Genomic DNA, 17,070 nt, shown 5'->3' on the forward strand with positions numbered 1-17,070 from the left:
CGCGATGATCACGAAATCTTCGTTAAGATATTCGGCTTTTACGACATTTTCTTAGAACGATATCCTGAAATCTCTAAAGAAACTTTTTACCTCGCATTTTCATGTTTTTACGTTATATCTTTCAGCAAAGATATTTAAGTATTTATCATATACTCGGTCCGTTAGTTCTTAGGTTACATTGAACAGATTGCACGTTTTACGATTCTTCATCTTATGCGACCAGTTTTTCTTCATCTTCATGCACTGACACGCTTTGCTTCGTATCTTTTTACATATCTTTATCTTATGTCTTTCACAATATTGAAATCTCTATACCGAATTTCTCCAAATTTTTACTGAAAATGCTTATTCTCTACGTTTTATTAAGGATATCTAATCGGCACCAGATTTATTGCTTATCAAGCTACATCGAATAAATCGCAGATTTTACGATTCCCGATCCCATACGACCGGTTTTTCTACTTCTTCTATCACTGCCAAACGTCTCTGCGCCATTTATGAGACATAATTGTCGAACGTGTGTCGAACGCGACATAAGAAAAGCAGGCTCTGAAACGTTAATGGAATACATAGATAGACATACATATAATACATGTGTGTACGAAATGTAATAAAAGTTACAACTTTCCGCAACATGCCGCTCTATAAAACGAGGGAGCGTGGTAAAAAAAGTCAGGTTGAAATGTACATAGCTACGTATGCCGACGTATTTACGTCGTCTTGCTTTTCGCGGCCATAGCGGACACGCATTCCGTGTCTTTATCGAGTTCACTGCACCATGAAATTGGCTACTTTCGCCTTCGTTCGGATAATGTTTTAATGCTTAATGAATCCTAGTATACGAGTCATCGGAATTTCCTCCGATACACCTGGTCGCTTAGACGTCGCGGCGCTTTAGTCACGCGTCAGTTCACTTTAATACAGGACGCCCATTATATGCGTTTTAATACCCGTGAGAGGAACGCTGCTCTGGGATTAAATCTAGCCTAGATCCAACGTCGAAGATTGCGTCAAGTATGTGTGATATTAACGAGGACTGACTGGAAGAATTTTTGGAATTACATATGGGCTTCACCCTTTGAACGGTTATGATCGGCTTGTGTATACGTTTAGTGGGTTTTATTGCTGTAGAACGTTGACGTGGAACAGTCATAGGAGTGGGCAAAAGATTGTTGCGAACAGACGAAGGAAGTAAGTTTCGTTTGGATACGTGCAATTAAGCAACGAGGAGAATGTCCGATAATGTAAGAGTAAAGAATATTTCAGCTGCTGTTACATACGTAAGAACGCGTTGCTAAATGTTACCAATATGATAAATTATTACTATGATACTATGACTGAAATATTCGTAAAATATTTGACGGGGAATAAGATATATCACTACGATTATGTAATCATTATTTTGAAAGAATTGAGTATCGTTGATTGTGAGACCAGCAATAAACTTCGTCCACGTGTATTTCATTTTAATCTCAATCCCATGTGTTCTCCGATAATTTCGGAACAGAAGTGGAAAAGGTGAGCGAGTTGCTCAAGTAATACAAAGCAGTTTACTAGCAGCTTCTTTTCACGAGTATCTGTCACCATTTCATTTTCACTTGCTCTATGTACATACTTACGTATATGTATATACAGCAGTGGTAGAAAAGCAGGGAATTAAGCGCATTTTCGCCCGACGACGACGATGACAAACAGCAGCTCGTCGCGCGACCGCCGCGAAAATGAGTCGGTCCGGATGTGCAACACGCCGCGACACAGTCGCGACACATTACAACCTTCTGTGTGGCTCCGGCCTGCTAGAGAAAGGCAGTTTATACGCGCACGGCTACCATGCACGTTCTCCGAGTAACAATGAAGCAACAGGTTGCCGCCCCCACCATACCCTGTATGACAGATTGTGCAACCTTGATGGTCCGTATAACCCGACCTGTCAGCCCTTCACACCCACTGGCCATTTTATGGCAGCCGACCAGGCCGACCGAACTCGTCCCTTTTACGAGTCCCTTTTAAAAACAAATAGAGAGAGCGCGCGCGCCAGATCGTAAACGTTTTCTTCGAAACCCACCCACACTTCAATCTTTTCTTCTTTTTTTTTTTTTATATGACTTCGCTATTCGTGAAGTTGATGGGGATACTGTAATATATAGTTTTTTGTGCTGACGGTGTTTTACTATTTTCTTTTCATTGATTTTGCTTGGAGGTATTTTTGTTCTTCTTTTTCCTGACACGTTGGGTGGGGGTGAGGGCATATGTATATTAGGGAATCGAAGCTGAGTCGGGATAAAAGAAAGTCTTGTTTGACGTGGTGTTGAGAAAGGTTTAGACGGAGCGTTTAGCATCTTTGCCATTGATTGTATATGGTGTAGAGGATAGGACTGTCGCATTTCAATATCCGTGCGTTGCAAGGAAATGTAAAGCACAGAGGCAAACAGTGAGTTAAAACAAATACATAATATTATTAGACTGCGGATTTTTGTAGATCTGATTAAACGAATGGGATTTAAATAGAAATTATAATAATTATCGTAGTTTGGATATTTTGCATATTTTTCCATATTACACTTACTTTTCAATCCTGAATTTCCTGTAAGTGCATACAAACTTGTAATGTAACTTAACACCAGAACTATCGATAGTTAACATGAAGCTATTTCTACCAAAATCAGTCAAAATAACTGGTCTTTAAAAAAAAATAATAATAATAGAATATTTTTATATTTATTGATTTATTACTTTCTTACAGAAGGAATTCTATGTTATGTAGTATATTTTTGGTATTATTAATCCGTCTGCGACCGTGATCCCTAAATGAGCACGTTTATAAAATTGTAGAACCAGTCATTTTGACTGGTGTGATATTTCTAGTGTTAGCATCTAGCGATCTAGCAATCGATCCGGAATTTGCCTAATATCTGATATCATTATATTAAATGAGAAAACTGGTTAATTGGGGTTCGATAAACAGATTGCAGGACCCTTTTATACTTTGACAAGTATCAATCATTTTGACTGCTATTGGTATAAGTAGCCTTGATACAAAGTTATTTTGAGTTTGAATACATGAAAAAGAAAATAAAATTCATTATATTAGTCTTTTACTTATTGTTACGAAAGTTGTTACATAATTGAGGGGGAAAAATATAACATGAAGTAGGAATTTTAAGATAAAATTATAAAACCAGCCAATTTGACCGGTGTGGTAGTTCTAGTGTTAAACGTTCCTCAAAATTTAATGAATAATTCTTTGGCGAGGTCAGAAACAACTTTTCGCCTCCCTCGAAAAAATTCTTCTACTTCTCCGTGGCTTTTAAAATATACACTCAACGTATAAATTTCAGCAAAGCACCTGCCCGCTATTACCAACCGCGAAACTAAAAATCCGAAAGCCCGTCATTCTGACAGTCTCACTTTCAGTACTTGCACCGTTAATCTAACACACATAGGCCGGATGCACATGGGGAGAATAAGAGGCGTGTGCATCTGGTCGCGCAGCAGCAGCAGCAGCAGCGACTGGCCGCTAACAAGACGTATTGCGCAACACGCGCGTCGGTTAATCTCAGTCGTGGCTGGGCCTCGTCCATATCAATGACTAACGAAATCCGCGTGTAAAGCAGCCTCGACGCGGCGGGCTTCCACGAAAGCTCCTCCGCCAACCCCTTCCCCTCTCAATCGTTTCTCTTTCTCCTCCGTCTTGTGTCTGCAAATTCGTGAAGCCGAATGCTGGATGCACATGACACGAAACCGGTATACCGGGGCCCAGGATGATCTATGCGTTGCAGGACCTTAGGCCTCGGCTAAGGTGCATTCTCTTCCACCTTCCGAAGCCTTCTCTCACATGCTTATTCTCTCTTGGTTCTTCGTCGTTCACCCTGGCTCGAGCTAAATAATATCAACTATGCGAGAAGGAGGCACACGAGCGAGAACCACACGTACGTAGGCTTCCCCATTGGCCATTGAGGTGTCCGCCAGTGAGTAATGCCATAATAAATTATCTGACCGTTGCTGCTACCGCACTTGCGCCTCTCTATCTCGCTCTTCCTTCTTCTGCTTCCCTTCGTATAGATGTACACAGTTTGTCTTGCAACAGCGTATTGGAGACATCTGCAAAAATTCATATGTTTGTAGACAAAGTAATATGGATGAGGAGCATTGGTAGGTTGCCGCATATGAAAGTTTGAATTTGACAACGTAATATCATTCGTTACATTTCGTAGATATCAGCGAAGAGGGACGTTCTCTTTGTCGAAGAATGAAATTTGCTATGAGCGACGTGCATTGAATGCTAAGGACACTTATAGTTAAACCGTGGTTATACGACGGAAAATAATGAAAATACAAATCTTTTAACGCGTAAAGTATTTTTCTCGAAATTTCTAAATTAAAGTATGTTTCTATGAGACAGATCATAGGTACTAATATCGATGTCAACAACGTTGACAGAGACTCATTTCTCTGGTTCGCGCGAGCCTCTTACTCATTCTACCCTTTCGCTGTTGAAATCGTAGGTCTTCTCCTCCTCTTTCGTTTCCTCGTGTTTCGACCGATGTAACGAAAAACTTGCGGTTCGAGTGTAACGTCGAAATGTAAGGGAGAGAGAGGGAGTTGAGACGTTAGAGGAGATTTGTTGTGAGAATGTTTTTGAAGGGTGATATTGAGTTTTTGATTAGGCACGATGATAAAAAAAAGTTTAAAGACGTAAGATGAATGGGAGAATAAGTTTGGTGTCGTGGGAAATCAAAGTTTGTTTTGTTATGTTATCATGTATATTAAAGTAAGTCTGCTAGTGGAGAATTGATAATTTTAAGTTTTTCAGCTCAGCTTTACAACGTAACATTCGTAGAAAAACTGATTTATTTGTCTGGGAATTAATCTTCCATAATCACAACTTTATTTGCTCGTAAAAGAAAACAATTTTTACTCGATTACAGTTTTTTATTTTAATCTGAAATCTAGAAACTAATAATCGTCCTAATTTTCCTTTCGTGTTAACATAATATTGTGTGTCACTGACGCTTAATAGCATAATATAGGCAAGTTAAATCAAATTTCAGAGATATAGCTATATGTAGATTGAAAAAATCAACCCTTAAAACCAACTATAACTTTGAATTAATTCAATTATAGCGGATATAAAGTTGAGATTATTCTCATTCGTCGTACGTCTCACACCTAATGTTATATGCAACTTTGATGCGTTCCTGAGTAGGATTAGATCACTGGAAAGTTAATCCATCAATCTGCTGTTTCTAATGTATTAACAGCAACTAACTATTACATAATAATGTCTGTACACTTGGAGAGTAATAGTATGATCGACAAAGCAGAGTGGTTATTTAAGGTAGCTACCATACTAAAGTTAAGTATGTGAGATCGAGGTAAAAAGGTGAAATTCTCCTTCTTCAAATTTATACTCGCATCCATATTGATCTAATCTATTTGCAGTGGTACATACGAAGGTAGAGCCTATCGAATAAAAGCGGTCAAGGTTGTTACCATTTTGGTCACGAGTACGTGATTCCTTTTGGATTCGTAAAAATGTTTAAAATAGTCATGCTCATCGTGATAATTTTACGAATCTCATAAGTGTTACGGACCTGTAGAAGAAGGATAATAATACACACACACAGTCAAAATCATAGAAACAAATATTTCTATGATCATGAAGCCAAATGTGATTTATTTGTTGAATTTTCAAAACCTGAACCATTATTTATAAATGTAAAAACGGTTAACGACGTTTTTATTTAGGATCTTGTAATATAAATGATGTATATGATCCATATTAAATTAAGTACTTCGTTAATTAAATGGTTTTTTCCATATATATATGTATATTCGCCACGTTCCTCGGTTATTGCTCTAACCAGATTCTTCTATCGCATTCATTATTATTTAATTCCACATAGACATGCTATGAATAATTCTACAAATCAGATGCAAATTTTAGGTAGCCTTCTAGAAGTTTCCTAATTGATCATAAATTCTTTTAATGACGTCTAGACCAAGAGATTCTTAGAGGTATAATTCTTAGTTCATAATCTTGTAACAACAAAAATTTCTACTATATTTAATTTAAATCCTTATCTTGCACGAAAACAAAATTCTGATAGACCACAATAGCTTCTTTAACAATCCAAATGAACTGTCACAATTCGTACAAAGCCACCCCATATACCAAAATTTTAAATAAAATAATAATTCTTAAAGATTCCAATAATTTCCTGAAAATTTTTCATTTTTCATAAATGTTTTCACATTCGTGGACATAGAATATATATATACGGTCAGGTATACGGTCAGGATATACCTGACCTATGTCTTCACATTCGTGGACATAGAATATATATATATACGGTCAGGTATACGGTCAGGATATACCTCATAATCAGGCAAACTCATACTTTCATAAACACGAGCTAAGAAATGGGATCTTAAATATCGAATACATTTATTTCACTCTTCCAATATTTTACCGAGTACCTTGCTTGAGATATTGCCTATATTTCTATAAACTACATAAATTCTATATATTTCTATATATTTAACATTCTCATAAATGCACGAACACCATCAATTTATTTCAAAGCTACCCCAAACTGCCGCCGCTAAGAAACAGGATATACTGCAGACTGTAAAATGGCCATTAAACGAAATTCAACTGAAATTCACCATCTTACGAGGCGAAAGAAATTCCTAGGGCTTCGTGGGCCCCTCTACGACCCTTTGAATTACAAATTTCCGAGGCGTGGTAATTTATATCGCCACTACCTGTCCCCGATCACCGCCACATCAATATCGACTTAACGAGCCCGATGACGTTTTTAACGAAGGTACAGGTTCATCTGGCCTCGCAATTTGCCGCAGATTATCATATTTTAATAATTCAGCGTAATTTAACGGCGTGGACCTCTCGTTAAGGGCAGTTGGTAGATAAGAAGGGCAGGGAGGGGGTCGTGTGTGAGTATACACGATAAAAGGGGGTACCAAAGAGTAAAAAGGGGTGGGGCTCGAAGGAATGAAATAAATGGAAGCGAAGAGAAATACGAAATGCAAAATACGAAGTACTCACGCGATGATCGTAAACTGTATGACGGTGTCAGGCTGGGACGTAATACACGCATACACACACACACACACATACACGGTGGGATTTGAAATTTCGGGTTCGCGTCACATAAATCATACACACCCATCCCCGGAAGCGAGTCGCGATTCCGGTCATGCCGTCGATCATATTACGCGGTATACGGTTCATAATAACGAGATCAAGTTCACGTGAGAGTGGATTCGCGAGACGCGTCGGTATATCCGCGGAACGCAATTTAATTCTCGTGCCGCCGGAACCAGAATCCAATCGGGCTAATTCCGTCGACGAGTTCGTCTAAAATCAGAGGCGTGAACGCAACGTTATTTCGAGCCTCGATAATTGGTTAATGGAAACGGTTAACTGTAACGTACGTGTCTCAGGAAAGTTCCTGTTTTAACTATTTGATGGTCGTTTCGGTGTGCCAGCTATTAGAGATTACCGATACGTTACAAATCGAAGAGTACACGGGAAGAGTACAGTTTTAAAGCACAGTAAAATTGTCAAAATCAATAGTGCTACCAAAATTGTCTTCCTATATATTCAGTTTTCAGATTATCCATGTGCTTTTTAATAAAACTCCGACCGTCATAATTTATCCGAATACAAACTAGTCAAAACTATTTTACCAATGTGAGCTTATTGCTTACTCGATTCGAAAATTTCAATTCGAGATATTACACTCTCGAGCTTCTCTGCTTATTCCCAGTGATCTTAACTTCAAATAGAGTGATCAATTTGAACGAGATTTAAGACACGTGCCTTTTGTACAGTTTTTCTTTTTTTTTTTTATCGCCAAGTCCATTGTCAAAGCCCGAATGAAATGCAGCTCTCTTTTCTTTCTCTCTTTTTTTCCGCCCCTAAAATCACAGTATCATAAAACAAAACGCGCGCAAACTAAAGCGCCCCTTCGAACGTACTCTGCGTGACCGTATTTTACCCATTCACACCGAATCCGGTAAATCTGCTCCGTTTTCACCACGCGATTCCTGCAACTGCGCCTTTCCAAGCCTCGCCAATATTCCGCGCCATACATTGAAAGCCTCGGTTCTATTATCAATTTCGCTGGAAAGCCCTGAAATTCGCATTCGCACGCAGCTCCGCGAACAGCCTGGGGACATTTGAACTCATAGTCGATGCCGACACAGGGTAAGAGAAATAGAAATAGAACGAGAGAGACGAGTATATACGGTTTGCGGCAGTTGCTGGTTGCGTCCAGGCAGGCCCAATCAAATTCCAACAATTACCAGTCCGTAGTCCGGGGCTGGTTTGCCTCCTCCGGGCGAAAACCGGCTCGTTTTACAGTCGGACCAGAGCAAACCCTGTTTCTCTCTTGCCCCTTCAGCCCCTTCATCGTCCTTCCTTCCTTCCTTCGCTACGTACCCACCGTAAACCCAAATTGCATTATTAAAATCTAATCTACCTTCGGCCGAGTACGTATGCCACGACCATCGGAAATCTGATACACCGATCCTGACGGGCGAACCTGCCGCGCACTCGCCACCAGACTCCAGAGACAGGAAATAGATGGACAGGATAGAGCGACGAAGAAAATCGTTGGTAGTACGATGGGTGAAGCGAGAAAGAGAAAGAGAGATGAATGTAGCAGAGCCGAGAGACCCGGGAAGATCGACAGATTAGAAACGATTTCGAGGGGTTACCGACTCCTATCGTAAAAGTTTCTCTTGCTAATAGATGCAACGTGAACGTTGCGGTATATGACTGTTCTAGGAACGTTTGACTGTTCTTATTGCTGCGTGTGGTGTAAGTAGCGGAGATTGGCAAGAGCTTGAACCATGAGCGCAACTTTTGTTGTTGAATGAGATTTGGGTGACGCGACGTTTCTGCATGGCTTGTGACTTAACCTCTTATATACGATGCTATAGTGGCTTTCGCGGACGTCATCTTATATTACGACGCGCTACTATATTGGCTTACTCTACCGACTCATTCACTCACCGTTTGAACTAAATGACTTTTACATTTGTCTTGCTTCACACCTTTTTGACCTCGTAATATTTTATAACGGTGTTAACAATATACAGGCAGGATATATAGTCTTTGTTTTTGATACTCCAGTGTCAGTTATTGCTTTCCGTTAAAATATATATATACCATTATTAGATGCTCTTTTTAACATGCCGAACCGCATCCTTACAATATTTCATAATCTTTAACCTAAAAATGTTGCTAGAAAATAGAAAACGAAGAATAATTTGCTACAATTCCGAAACAGACTCGGATCACTATAATATACAAAATATGAAATGAAAAATTTGCGTAAGTTTTTATATAATTATCTAATAAAATATAAAATAATATGGTGTAAAAATAACATGGAATTACGATAAATAATCTGGTAAAATACAAGTTGTACGTTATTCGGAAAAGGAGTTTCAGATAGAATTTGTCCTACTTCGAGAGAGCTATCTGGCTATGGTCGCGGTTCTTTTCTAGGTGGATGCACCTCCGAGACTCGAGGGTGGTGTCTGTTTTTGTAAATAGTACGATTAATTTTTTTGACGCGATTCGATGCAGTTTTTAATTCTCTACAGAAGAGTATACAAGTACTTGATTCGAAAAATGATTAATTTAAAAGATATCTTAAATTTATTTTTTTTTCTTTTTCTATTTTATATTATTTTTTTTATTCTTTTTTTTTATTTTGTATTTTACAATTTGTCCAGCTGATCATTAAATGTAATATTGTAGGATTTGTCGTGTGAATGGGAAGAAAGGATAAGAGAAAATTTACAAGTTTTTAAGCTTTCATTAGTTTTTATTCACTAACAGACTTAACTAAGACTATAGAATTCAGTACTAATGTATATAGAAAAATATAAATATCCACATAAAACTGTACATACAACCATACATACAAAACCATACATATAAGAAGTACTATATATAGAAAAAGAGATATCTCAGTTTCAACCAATTTGCTCCCATGTCTCTGGGCGATTCTCCCAACTCCCAGTCCAACAGCAACCTCGCGGTCAATTCTTCTCCTGGAGAAGAGTTGATGCTCATCAGGCATCCTGTCCGTTTCAACATTGTAACTTGCGCCATACGGTGTTTCAGCGCTTGCTCCGCTTGGTCGCGCACGCCTAGCAGGCGGATCTTCTTGGCCCATGGTGCCATCGATGCAAATTTACGTGGTAGCAAACGGATCGAACTGAGGGTTTGGTGGGTTTCTATCCCCCAGTCGATTAAAAAGACGGCGTAACCCTTCGCCATTTGTTGTAAACGTATAGCTCTGTCCCAGAAAGTAGAACTTTCAAAATTTGCAGCACGGCGACGAGCATGCCTGATCTCAAACTTTTCGCCTTTGGCGAGTACTTCATGGGATGCCGCAGCACCTCCAAATTGAGCGTTTGGGTTATCTTGGCCCATCCAACCAAACGGACTCACATGGTGGTAAGTGATTTGACTCGTACCACCTGGACAAGAACCCCTTCTTGGAACTGATCGTTCGTACGTTGTATGATCTCCATGTTCCACAAGTCTTCGAAAAAATTTCGAATTTCAATATTTGACTATACTGATCTGCGTAGTTTACGTGTCTATGTCAGACGATGCTCTGGCTCCGCTGGGAATCGGACCCTCTTTTATATATTATAGCTACTGTGGCGACCTCGATTGTTTTTCGGTCACCATTTGAATTAAACAGATCTTTTCATTCGTCTTGTTTCACATTTTTCTTTTCCTCGCAATATTTTATAACAATGTTAACAATGTATACAGGCAGAATATATAGTCTATTTTTGATATGCCAGTGTCAGATATCAGTTGTTGTTTTTCGTTAAAATAAATATACCATTATCACATGCTCTTTTTAACATGCCGATCCATATCCTTATAATTTTTTAAAATCTTCCAGCTCAAAATATCGCTTCAAAATGGAAACCGAAGAGAAATTTGAAAAACACTATCGCACTACGATTGTGAAAATTGTGACGTGCTTTAAAATATATCACACTCAATTATATTATTAATTATTAATGTAAATTATTAAAGTTCATGTATATGCATCATATCTTTAAGAAAAATTATAATTTAGTTATCAAAAACTTCATTCTAATGTGCTTGCGTAGAGAGCAGCATTATTCGTCACACATTGCAGTGCTGTATCGTTTACGCGTAATTCGCGTCAAACTTTGCCGTACAGAGAAACAGCCCCGCACAAAATTCAACCGCACCTAAGAGATTAAGGTAATTAGAAAACTGGATGTGCATTGAACGAGCGTTCGCTTTGGTATATACAAATTACTTGATATGTAATCAAACAATAAGCATGGTGGAATATTATCATATATTCCTTTGATGGATATAGTATGTTGTTCTATTAATAGACATAGGGTACGTTTTATTTCATATCGGCAAAACGATAAATAATTTTTCTTACAAAGCCAGTTTCCTCTGTTACATCCATCAAGAGTCGTCCATTCTGAGTAAATTATATTTCAAACAATTAAAATCTCAACATATTTAAAATACATAAATTCCCTTTATTAACTGATTAATTTCATAATTGTGCATACAATTAATGATTTATTACTCGAAGTTCTGTTTCAGTTATAGTCAATAATACGCTCGCCCCTTATACGCTATCGTACCTATTAATTAATTAGTTCCAAGTACCTTAAATTTCATATCATCTAGCAATACGTGAAAAATTTGATGCTACAATGTGCAAATACTTTCGTAGCCCATTGCGTATCCCCATCGAGAAGCAGGGAAAATTGTGCTATATACGAAACACATAGAGAGGAAATTATTGAGATATGTATAAGTTTGTGTGCTAGACTAGATTAGCCGCGCAATAGTGACACACGTATGTGAATGTGAGTGTATGGAAGTATGTGTGTGCACAGTGTCTCGAAAAACAGATGAATGCAACTGTTCCGTTAGAGCGGTGTAGTATAGAAGATGATGAGACAAAGAGAGTGCTAAGACGCGTGCAAATGTATATCGACGAAGATTCTGAAAATCGTTTATTAAATAAATCTAAAACTATCTTAATATAAATTCTAAGTGTAATTTTAGTGTTCTTTTACTATTATTTCGGCGATTGAGATCCACAATTCTCAACAGAAATAATAGTACAGAGAGCAAAAGAATCTGCTTTATAAATAGAGACGTGTTAAATCTAATCACTGAACTGGGCTCTCGAAGATCAAAAAATTAGAAACGATTTGGGGTACACCTGCCTCTATCGTGAAAGTTTAATTAACTTCCTTCAGGTCTATTTTTGAACTGATATCTGAGATTGATAAGTTCAATTATATATCATTGACGTCAGTATTTCTTACACAGACTATATTCTGAATATCATCAAAATGCTGTTGTATGAACTGTAGAAATATTTTCGCAACGTATATCTTCACTATTCTTAATGTTTCGCTTGTCTATTTCAATCTGTTCCGCTTTCAGACGCTTTGACGTAAATCTCTTATATTTCTATTGTGCACAGAACAGAACAGTCTGAATTTTATAATTTCATTATCAGTTTTTAACTGTTTTTAGAGTTGCTGGATATCTGGTTTGTTTTAGATAAGAGGCTCTGAAATAACGCAGACTGATCATCTATATATCGAAATTCGAAATTCTTTATGAGCTTGGTGCCGATTTCGTTCGTGCACCAGACTATTTAGAAATACATAAGTAGCGATGTTTTAATCAAACCACCTCGAAGCCAGACTGTCATTAGGTAGTATTGAGAAAATCCGCAACCACTTAGTTGCTAACCCAATGTATGCCGTTCTATTAATAGACGTAGCGTATATTTTATCGCATATCAGTTAAACGATAAATAATTTTTCTTACAAACCCATCTTCCTGTGTTACACTTGATATCTACACTTGAAACCACTTGATATCTAATCAAACAATAAACATGATGGAATGTTATTATATATTCCTTTGATGGATATAGTATGTTGTTCTATTAATAGACATAGCGTACGTTTTATTTTATATCGGTTAAACGATAAATAATTTTTCTTACAAACCCACCTTTCTCTGTTGTATCCATCACGAGTCGTACATTCTAATTTAATTATATTTCAAATAATTAAAATTAACTGAAAATTATCAACTCATTAATTTCATAATTATAGAAATTACCCGACTAACAAGTTAATAATCCTTCTAACAAACCCACTATCCCTCATTTCCCTGTCGCGTTTGCCAGAGATCATTCGTTTAAAATCCGAAACCTACCCTTTGTTTCCCTCGAGTAAAACAACCGTTAAACCGTCCCATGAATAAGTCGACGAAAAAGAAAAAAAACGTGATAAACGCACAATTATCATAATTCACCGATGGATAATCGATTCCCTTTTTTTACATCCCCTTTTTAGCTTGTTGGTTGGTTAACCACAAAAAAGAGGGCAGGGATACGATTTACCATGGAGAGTCTTTTCCCGCACGGAGGCGTATTAATTTCCGGAGCTCGAATGCTGCTCCCTCTCTCTCTCTCTCTCTCTCTTTCTCTTGCTCCTGTTAAACGACGAAAACAAACGGGTCATTTGAATGTGCGCGACAGACACGATCATTATCTTGCTGGTTTATGGAACTAGGCGAATCGTAGGCAACAACCGGCCAGTTTAATATTTATACGTTTGCAACAGGTGAGAAGCGTTGGTCGGTTTAGTATGGTTCGAGTATGGGGCGCAATTAACGAAATAAAGAGAAGAAAGAAAGAGGGAAGAGGAACGAAGAGACGCTAACAGACGATATAAACGACGGTCGACGGGCTACTTAGTCCACGCCTTTCGTGAGGTGGAACCGTAGTTCGAAAGCAGGGCCGAATTTAAGATAGGATGTTTAAGTAACCTCGAGACGCTCTAGGCGGGGCCAAAACAATATTTTTAAGTGGTTTCCGGGACGTTCCATCGAGGAACCCGTCTTCCTATTTTCTTTTCTTTTTTTCGTTCGGTTCATAGAATAACGTAAACCTTCGCGATGGACACGAGGCAAACAGAGAACCGCTCATTAATCTCGTATATAATTACTTGTGTGCTTCTACACTTTGTGCTCGAGTTGTGTTGTATCGCATCTGGTGTCAGGCAACGTCTGACACGAAATCGTGTGCTCCATCGATTTTAGATTTTAAATGCCACTTAATACGTCAGCCCTCTTGTTAGAAGGCATTCGACAGAATTCTTACAAAGGGAGTGTACGCGATCTTAACAAGTATAGGGACATCCGAAAGATCTTTAAAAAATTGTTAAAACATCTAAGAATCGTCATGTCGTTTGGAATCACGAATCCGGATATTTGTAGGTAAAATTAGGATCCACGAAATATATTTCGTCAATTATAAGATCGAAAATTAATTCTTATAAAATTGCTCCGTGAACCAGGTGAGGAAGCAATTAACTTGACAAATTGGAGGCAAGAAAAAGCGAAGATGTTACGAATATTCCTTTGTAACATTAATTTCGATATTCGTGTTTATTTCTGTTATTTACGATAAATGAATTGACGAAAGTAAAACATTTTGCTTTTCAAGAAACTGCAAGTTGCTTACGTATTTAGACAATCGGATTGAGAAATTTATCGGGGTGATTTTGATCAAGCGCCCGTTAAGTTTATAACGAGTTACGCGTTCGGAAAGTTCGATCGAGAAAAGCGCGATAATGTAACTCGATTCTAAACAGTTCTCGCGAACATGGCGTTTGTTAATGGAGCGATCGAATTATCGGCGCACGACAGACAGAGCGCGTTGAAGTCGATGAATAATTAACGTGGGATTTTATCGAGCAGAAGTTTTTAAGTAAAGATTAAAAAATGAAGGTGGCTGCATTTTGAAAGCTATGGCAGAAGTTGCGACAGCTTAGCCGGCCAATTAAAAGCGTTTAATGAAGCTAGAAAGAGGACGATAATATAAGAGAAGTTTTTTTCATGACGGACGTATTTTTAAATATTCATGTGATTTAATACTGGTGGTGATTCGCGCAATAAAGTCATGCAAACGAGTCGAGCGCTGTTGGCCATTTCACCATCGCTGCTTTATCCTGCTGGATAAAAGCTTTCTAAAATTATCCGATCGTATCTCAGAATTGGAAACCGCGTTGACGCTCTCTGCTTTCTGTTCTACTCTGTTTATTCGTCCTAGTATATATTCATAAGTTGTGCCAAGATAGAAATTTTTATTCGATAGGCTCCGCAACGGTTTAATGATTTAAAGCAGATTTCACGCGTACTTTAACATTTATTAGGAACGATTCGTTGCGTGTTTTTATTTCATACTCAACTTCATGTATTTACGATTTGTCGTAAATCAAGCCGTGGCTCTGATTTTTAGTTTGTAGACTATATTTATCTATATTTTTCCTTTTATTTTGCAGCTAGCTTTTTCCTCAGTTTGTGCCTCAGTTTTGTAATATAAATCCTATTTGTCAGTCGAACTCTGTATGTCTTTTGAATAGCACTTTGATTTGTATTTTCTTAGGTATTTCATTAGGTGGTATTGACAAAATCCGCAATCACTTAGTTGTCAATAGATAAAGCAGGAAAGCGTCGAGACAATACAAATACAAATACAAAGTGATTGCGGATTTTGTCATTAAATGGTATTGACAAAATCCGCAATCACTTAGTTGCCAATCCAATATAACTCGATTTCGACGTTACGATAAAAAACATGAACATTGACCGGTGGAAACGTAATAATCTTCAAAATTCAACTTAATAACATTTAATAACAGTTGAATTTCATATTCTTTCGCCAATATTCACCAATTCGCCGTATCATTCTCCTCGGAACTATAACAAGTTCATCGAATGCCGGTTTATCAATACGTTCGTTAAAAGCATCGAGCAAACGTTCCGTTAACGGCACACAAGGTTCTTTCACCTCGGAGGAAGATACCGAATGAATGAAAAACCGCGGAATCTCCAACTTTCCTTTCTTTCGCTAAAGGCGATGTTGTTCGTTGCATCTTGTGGACGAGGAAGAATGCGGAGCGGCTTGTAATTAGAAATACAGGCCACTGTGGGTGGAGAAGTCGAGCGAGGCATCGAAGGTCGGAGCCAGCTGGAGGAATGACAGCGGTTTTCAGGAAGAATAAGCGAGGCGTGGCACTGCCTTAACCATATATTTCTTGCGTCGAACAGAAGAGAATATACCCGAAATATTCTCTGCCGCATTGTTAGGCAAATTTACAAGGCACCGTCCAGGGTGACGTTCCCCGTTGTTTCGCGCGAAAAAGCCGAGCCGATAGAAGAACGAACGAGTGCGACAGAGTAGGAAATGATGCACGTTGCATCTGTGAAGGGAAAGGAAAGAGAGAAGAAGAAAAAAAAACAGTAAATCATCGTGGCTCGTTCCGCGAAGACTTTACGAGCGGCTGGCTGTCGACGTTCGATAATGAAAATACCTGTATATTTATTGTTGCACGTCGATCCACACGGCGATGCTGAATCTCCTGCTAAATCCAATTATCACGACGTGAAATGTTATTGATAGGTAGCACTAAATTCAGTCGGGTAGTTAATGCAGTTGCCACAGATTTTCTTTCAAGTTCACCGTGCAACCCCGGTAAATACACGAATCTCCCTGTGGTACAATATTTGCTATAAATATTCACGAACGTGTCGTTTTTTAACGACATCGTAAATTGATGGTTCTAATGATTTTCAGAGTCTTTTGATACGTACGGAATTATATTAGGTTGTCCGAAATGTTTCTTTCGTTTTATAAGGAAATAATAGACGCACAATGTTTTTTGTTTTATATCAGTTTATTGAATTATGCACGAACATAATAATAGAAATATAACGAAATCATACCTAATTCAATAAAATAATATAAAACAGAAATTATTGTCCATCTATTATCACCTTATGAAACGAAAGAAACTTTTCGGACAACCTAATATTTAAGGGGGTATTCTAGTCTATAAATTTGAAAAAAAACGAAAATTTTTTTTCATATTTCCAAAGTTTAGACATTCAAAAATATGTCCTTAAAAGGATTT

The 17,070-nt window shown here is 38.0% G+C and overlaps 2 long non-coding RNA genes across 3 annotated transcripts in view; one reads left to right on the top strand and one right to left on the bottom strand.

Moving 5' to 3' along the window:
* The window catches only part of LOC125385847, a 160,578-nt gene that overhangs the window by 110,403 nt on the left and 33,105 nt on the right, over positions 1-17,070 (top strand). The gene's annotated exons all lie outside the window — the stretch shown is intronic.
* The window catches only part of LOC125385848, a 50,571-nt gene continuing 33,874 nt past the window's right edge, over positions 374-17,070 (bottom strand). The window contains exon 2 of the long non-coding RNA XR_007225545.1: positions 374-4,101. This is a non-coding gene — a long non-coding RNA (uncharacterized LOC125385848). The remainder of the gene's footprint in view (positions 4,102-17,070) is intronic.

Source organism: Bombus terrestris, chromosome 10 (genome assembly GCF_910591885.1).
Source record: "Bombus terrestris chromosome 10, iyBomTerr1.2, whole genome shotgun sequence".
NCBI lineage: Eukaryota > Metazoa > Arthropoda > Insecta > Hymenoptera > Apidae > Bombus > Bombus terrestris.